Here is a 6,760-nt window from a genome sequence, read left to right as displayed (position 1 = left end):
GCGGAGCCATCCACACAGCGAAGAGCAGACTGATCATGTTGACGATTCAATGTAAATGATTTGATATGATTCACTAAAAGAACAAAATAAATGAGTGAAACAGGTGAAGACAATGGCTGGATTGACCATGCTGCTACTTCATCGTGTTATGTTGTTATTTTGAACAATACTGATTCTGATATCAATCACTTCTAATATGGCTAATATAAAATAATTCAAATGTAAATATTCAAGAACTGCTTTTTTTCTGCTTTTATGGGGGGGAATGTTGTACCACTGTATTCTTGTGAATTACTGTAAGGCAGGGGAGTCAAACTCATTTGAGTTCAGGGGCCACATTCAGCCCAGTTTAATCTCAAGTGGACTGGACCAGTAAAACCATTGAATAACAACCTATAAATAATAAGTAATATATATATTATATCTTTACTATAACAAACCATCTATTTACAAAACAGATGAACAGCCTGAGATGTCTGAAGAAAAATGAATGAATTTCAACAATATTATATCTTTTTTTTTCTTCAAATTATTTTACACAGAAGCTGCTGATTGACAACATTTTGCACACAATTAAATATATGAATGTTTAAATAGGATTACAATATTTATTTATATATATAAAAAATATATGTATGTATTTTTTCCCCCGATTATTGTAATTCTGCTCAGGTTGCGGGAAAAAACCTCTGGAGCAGCACAACAATTGGAATTACTTTTCTGCAATTTTCATACTTTGCAGAGTTATCCAGTGGGCCAGATTGGACCCCTTGGTGGGCTGGTTCTGGCCCACGGCTGTATGTTTAGCACCCCTGCTATAAGGTTTCCCCTCTTCAGGCCTCTAAAATGACTCACAATCCATATATTTCAATTTTATTCTTTGTAATTTCTTCTTTATTTATGTTCCTTCATCATTTTTGTTCCTTATCTTCATGTCGTTCTCGGTTTACATTTGTTCTGTCTTATTATCAGCTTGTCAATCAATTGTGAAGCACTTTGAACTACATGAACCTTTATGAAAGCTGCTATATATATACATATATATATAACAATGACAATGAGAATAGAATGTATAGGGAAATGGTTGGGTTTAAAAGTACTGGGTTGTGTTTATTAGGAGACCAGTCAATATTGAAAATATGGTTTTGTGGTAATAAAAGCGGGGATGATGACAGCTGCCTGAATGATCCTCAGAGTATGGAATAGTACATCACCCAAGACTTCAAATAATGGACAGAAACTATGCTAGAGATTTAATCATATGAAAAACTATGATAGTGAGAATTTCAGGAGGTCATGGGGACACAAACTCACTGTGAAGAAGCAGCTGTAGTTTTTAGTTTTTGTTGTTTTTTAGCTTTGAGTTTTTAGTTCTGAGATCTCTAAGTGTGTGTGTGTGTGTGTGTGTGTGTGTGTGTGTGTGTGTGTGTGTGTGTGTGTGTGTGTGTGTGTGTGTGTGTGTGTGTGTGTGTGTGTGTGTGTGTGTGTGTATGTGTGTGTGCGTGTGTATACATATACAGTATGCAGGTATTCGCCTGTATATATATGTATGTAGATGTGCATGTGTATATATGTGTATGTATGTGCGTATGCATGTGATATATGATGAAAAGATTGTAATGATGCTGTCTGTTCAAGTATATCAAAATAAATAAATAAAAACTTTAATGACAAAAAAAAATGACAGTGTGTCTCCAGCAGGCTTTTTTTGTTTGTTTAAGGAGTCACGAGCCAGCAAGGTGGAGAACAGCTGCTGTAAATACTGCCTGACAGAGTCCAAGCAGCCTAGCAACTGTTACAATAACTTGTATTTCTGCAGTTGTAACAGGTGATATATAACACTCACTACCACTGCATTTACAGTAGAATTACACAGATTACACAGTATTTTGTTAGTTACAATGTAGTAAAATGGAGTTTTCAGACAGTTTGGAATCATAGCATTTCACAGTCAGGTTATAAATGATAATATATGCTAAAAATAAACCATCAGCAGAGCAGAATAGCAGAACATTTGCTACTGATGAGTTTGTGCTGACAGCAGAGCTCCATCTGTCCAACATGTCCTTCACTGACATGCCCTGTCTTGCAGCCTCCACATCATGTGATAGGCCGGTTGCTTGTTTCTGTATGAATCAGTTAGATCAGGCTCGCCTTCGCAAATGCCAAAAAAGAAAAGAGTCCGTGTGAGCCACATGAAAGTAGCAGCCCCCATTTACCACGCTATGTGTCGATTGGTTTCGCTTAATCGATCTTTGTGACCGAGCCATGAAATGTGTCTGATGCCCCACAATGCCCCAGTTCATCAAACAGCAAAAGTCCCAGGCCTGTTTACTCCAAACAACATGATTTTCACCTCCTTTGAAAAAAAACCCCCACCACATTTTGTGATATGATTCTGAGCATTTTCTTCTAAATAGAAAACATGTGTAAGCTGCTGTATATTCATATCCACACGACATCACACAGGATCTGCAGAAATTTGAACCTTTCTCTTTAAATAATTGAACGGTTTTACTCTTGGAACAGCAAATAAGTTCATATCATGTTGTTGACCCTTTCTCCTTTTTTGTGTTGTCTATTCTTTCCATCTCTATTGTTCTTTCCTTTTCTCTCTTCTCTTCCATTGGTCCGGATGTATCTGGTTAGTCAGCATTATGCTGCTAAATTGGCTGCTGTGTTTTGCCTCTACTTCAGAAAGCATGGAGGTCTCACTAAACAAGTGAAACACAAATGTTAGCTCAAACACTAATCCAATTTCAAATGGAGGGAATTATTTCCATACAATTTCAACATCCATTTGTGAGTTGTGGGGTGCCACTGACTGTTTTGGCCACCATAGCCAAACCTCAGTAATCAAGATTATGAGTGGGCATTTGCTACAGAGACATGGCGTGTAAGCTGTCGGTTTGCAGGGGCTTTGGCTCTCAGAGTTGCTCAGCAGTGTGCCAATAAAGTCTGATGTGTGGCTGACATCTCTGTTTCAACGTCAACTCATCCAGGACATTTAGAGTTCATGTTATGTCTCCATGTGGGTCAGAAATCCCACTTCATCCATACCATCTCACCAGGCCCTGAAGGCCCCCAGCTGTATGGATACACACTCATTCTACCAGTAAATACTGCAGACTGGAGGTGAATAGTAAATATGTTCCAATGTGTCTCAGAAACAGCTATTAACATATACACCTCATTTCATTGTCCGACTATATATAGAATCACTGAAGAGAAAAGACACAAATCAGTCACTCTGAGCCCAGTGAAAGATACAAAAATAAAGTCAAAGATCTGCAAAAGTTAAAGGCAACACTGGAAACATATCTAATTTCTTATGGTTGGGTATTTTTTACTGTTTGCTGGCGTGTTATGGCTCTGTCGGAAGCATCGCTAACTTGTTTTTTCACAGGCGATTACAGCGAGAACAAGACGGGCTCACAGGCCAGCAGAGCATGGGACCTTCATGAGGCTGAGAGCCACCTCTGGGATCAATGTTGCCATTTTGTTGATCAAGCAACGCAGATCCACCATGCAAGATGCATTTCGTTTGCTAAGTAGCTTTCTTAAGCGCCTATTCATCGAGCAATTTTTCACAGGAGTAAAAGTGGATAGTATGATGATGATGATGATGCTGAGTGGTTGAATAACATGTCCAGTCTGCACGAGATCCATTTGGTACATTTGGTACAATGTTTGTATTATATGAATTAATGGCCTAACTTGAAGGTTTTCACTCTTTGTGACTAAGTTGAACTGAAGGTTTGCACCATTGAGGCAGCCAAGCTTTCTATTACTTAAACTGTACATTCATGATAAAATATAAAAATACCAATTATTTTTTATAAAGTTACAACACTGTATTGACAGGCTAATAACTGACACAGAAACAACAGAGTAAAGAAACAGGTTAAAAAGATTAAAACACAAACTACAGTTCCTGCCATCTGTTTTAAATGTGAGTTTAGCTTAGCTTTGAGCTAGCTAACACACTCAGGCCCTGTTCTTTTTATGTGGCTAACTGGGTTAGCTTGATTTTAAGGTTAATTTCACATCAGTTTTTAAAGGCAGCTTCAAATGTATGTAGAATTGTCTTCAGAGCATTAAGTCTTGCGTCTTGCCTAGTTGAAATGTGACCACAGCATCTGAAGATGAACCAAAAACATGAACTCATTATCAGATGAGAATGTACAATAACTGAGAAATCTGCTAAATCTGTTGGTGTAATTATGAAGAGAAGAAATATATACAGCTCAATCTTTATGAATGAGCAGACTATGGAACTAGGAAACTGGGGATTTGTCATTTACACACTACAATGCATGAATTGATGCATCATTAGTGCACAATTTGGTTGATTACTCAATGCAGTTAGCTGTAAATGTGTTTTACAATTTAAGCTCCACAGTGTAAAATGCTAATTTTATAGTTGTAAGTGTTGTAATGTGTGTAAAACTAGGTCCTCGACTTCAAATGAAACCGTAGTGTGCAGCTGATGATGAGTACTCAGATGACTTCATCTGGTTTGGTTATAATCTGGATAACAGGACCCTGGTCAGATGAGGGTATGAACAGGCAAAGAAAAACTACTTGGTTCAGATTATGAAAATAATAAGTCATGGTCAAAAAAAGAAACCAACACTGACCGTTGTAGAGAAACCACAGAATTAAGTGGTCAAGTCACACATTTTGTGCATCGAACCATTCGCCCCAACTCCTACTGTATCTTCATTCAAACATATGAACTTACTTTTGATAGTAAAGACAACACGAAGAGGTTAAACTAAAGCTCAATCATTTCCTTATTTTTGTGGATTGACAAATGTTGATCTAACAAAGAGCATTAACCCTCTCATCAGTGAATGGAAGGAAGGTAAAGTGATTACTTTGGTGAAATTAGCATGGTATATTCATGAGCTCAAGATCAGAAAGTGACTAAATCATGTCAACCCAAAGCATACTGACTCCATATTTCACTCATTTTGTATTCATATAAATCTGACTATCATTAGAGAATGAAATTTGCTGGGGTCAAAGGTCATCGTCCAGGAGTTGATGGACAGCTGGAAAAAGATCAAGGAAGATATTCTCATCTGACACTAGAGACCATACAGTCATATACATTGTCATAATAACTGGGCCAGATCCATTCACTCATGTTAACTGTGAGATGTGGTTCAAAGTGCAGAAAAAGTCAGTAAGTGGACCTTGAGTTGACATTATTTTCTCAAATAGACAGTCGTCCTTTCAGCAGCTGGATTAATGACTGTTTTGAGATCTAATAAATATATATATATATATAAAAATAATTAAAGAATCAAATCATATTATGTTCTGATTTATGTGTCAGCCTGGAAGACAACTGACGAGAGAGCTCCAACTGAGTGAATGCCATTGTATTCTCATCCCCAACCCTTCCTCTATGTGTGTGTGTGTGTGTGTGTGTGTGTGTGTGTGTGTGTGTGTGTGTGTGTGTGTGTGTGTGTGTGTGTGTGTGTGTGTGTGTGTGTGTGTGGATGTGTGAATGGGGTTCTTTGAATACATATGAATGGACACAGGGGGAACATGGACAGCAATGAACGCCCTTTTATTCAGCACATTTCTTCTTCTCTTGTCACTGAAACTGAGTGTTACTGCCTGACTGTCTTTTTAATAACAGAAAAGATGAACATGAGAATGTGATTGAAGAAATACACTTCCTGTGTCAGGTTGCTATAAGTTATCATAAATTCACCTACACTGCAAAAAAGATGAAGCAGCAGATCTTTTTCTAGTTTAAAACAAAATAATGTAAGTCTTGCTGTTGTAATATTGAACAGCACTGTTATATGTCTGCTTTGATCTTAAATGTTTCCACATTGTAAGAGTCAGATTATGTTATTAAAACACTCTTAACCCTTACGTTCTGTTCAGGGTCAAATTTGACCCTTTTTTGTAAAATCATCATACACACATCAATCATAGCCTATTATAACCACTTTTTCTAATGTGACCCACAGAATATAAACATTTTCATTCTTGTGCAGCTGGTACACATTTTTTTATATGAAAATGTAGTTTCAATCTGTGTTTATTTAAAAAAAAAAAAAAAAAAAAATCAATATTCAAACATGTTGTATTCTTAATTTTCTATAAAATGTTCTCCTGGATAAAATAGTAATTGTGAATGTCGTTTTTCCACAAGATGAATCAAACATTAATTAATAACTTATTAATAGAGTAATTATGAGTCATAATATGAACATGTAAGGGTTAAAAGGAGTAAATAATACAGATTATTTTAAACATACAAACTTAGCTATGACTAAACTGGAACCTTGATGATAGGGGATTTTTGAGGACGATACGGATACATCGATATCTGACAACAATATATATCGATATATTGATTTATATATTTTTTTGTTTTTAACATTAACACACAACAGTAAAATGTGTTTTTAATTAAGATCTGAACGGAGACTAAAAGTACTGACCTGAACATTTTATAGTGTAAAACAGTGTTCTCCAACCCTGCTACTGGAGAGCTACTGTCCTGCATGTTTTAGGTATCTCCACCACTCTAACACACCTGATTCTAATTATGAACTCATTATCAAGCAGCTGAAACATGCAGGGCAACAGCTCTCCAGGAGCAGGGTTGGAGAACACTGCTGTAAAATCACAGCTGAAGACTTTTCTGTTTGCTGCTTTTTATTCAATCCAAATGTTTTACTTCACCTTAAACAAGCCTTTACATTTACTCTCAGTCACTGACACTGTTATT

This window comes from Scomber scombrus, chromosome 10, assembly GCF_963691925.1.
Source record: "Scomber scombrus chromosome 10, fScoSco1.1, whole genome shotgun sequence".
Classification (NCBI taxonomy): Eukaryota; Metazoa; Chordata; class Actinopteri; order Scombriformes; family Scombridae; genus Scomber; species Scomber scombrus.
This window is presented reverse-complemented; position numbering follows the sequence as displayed.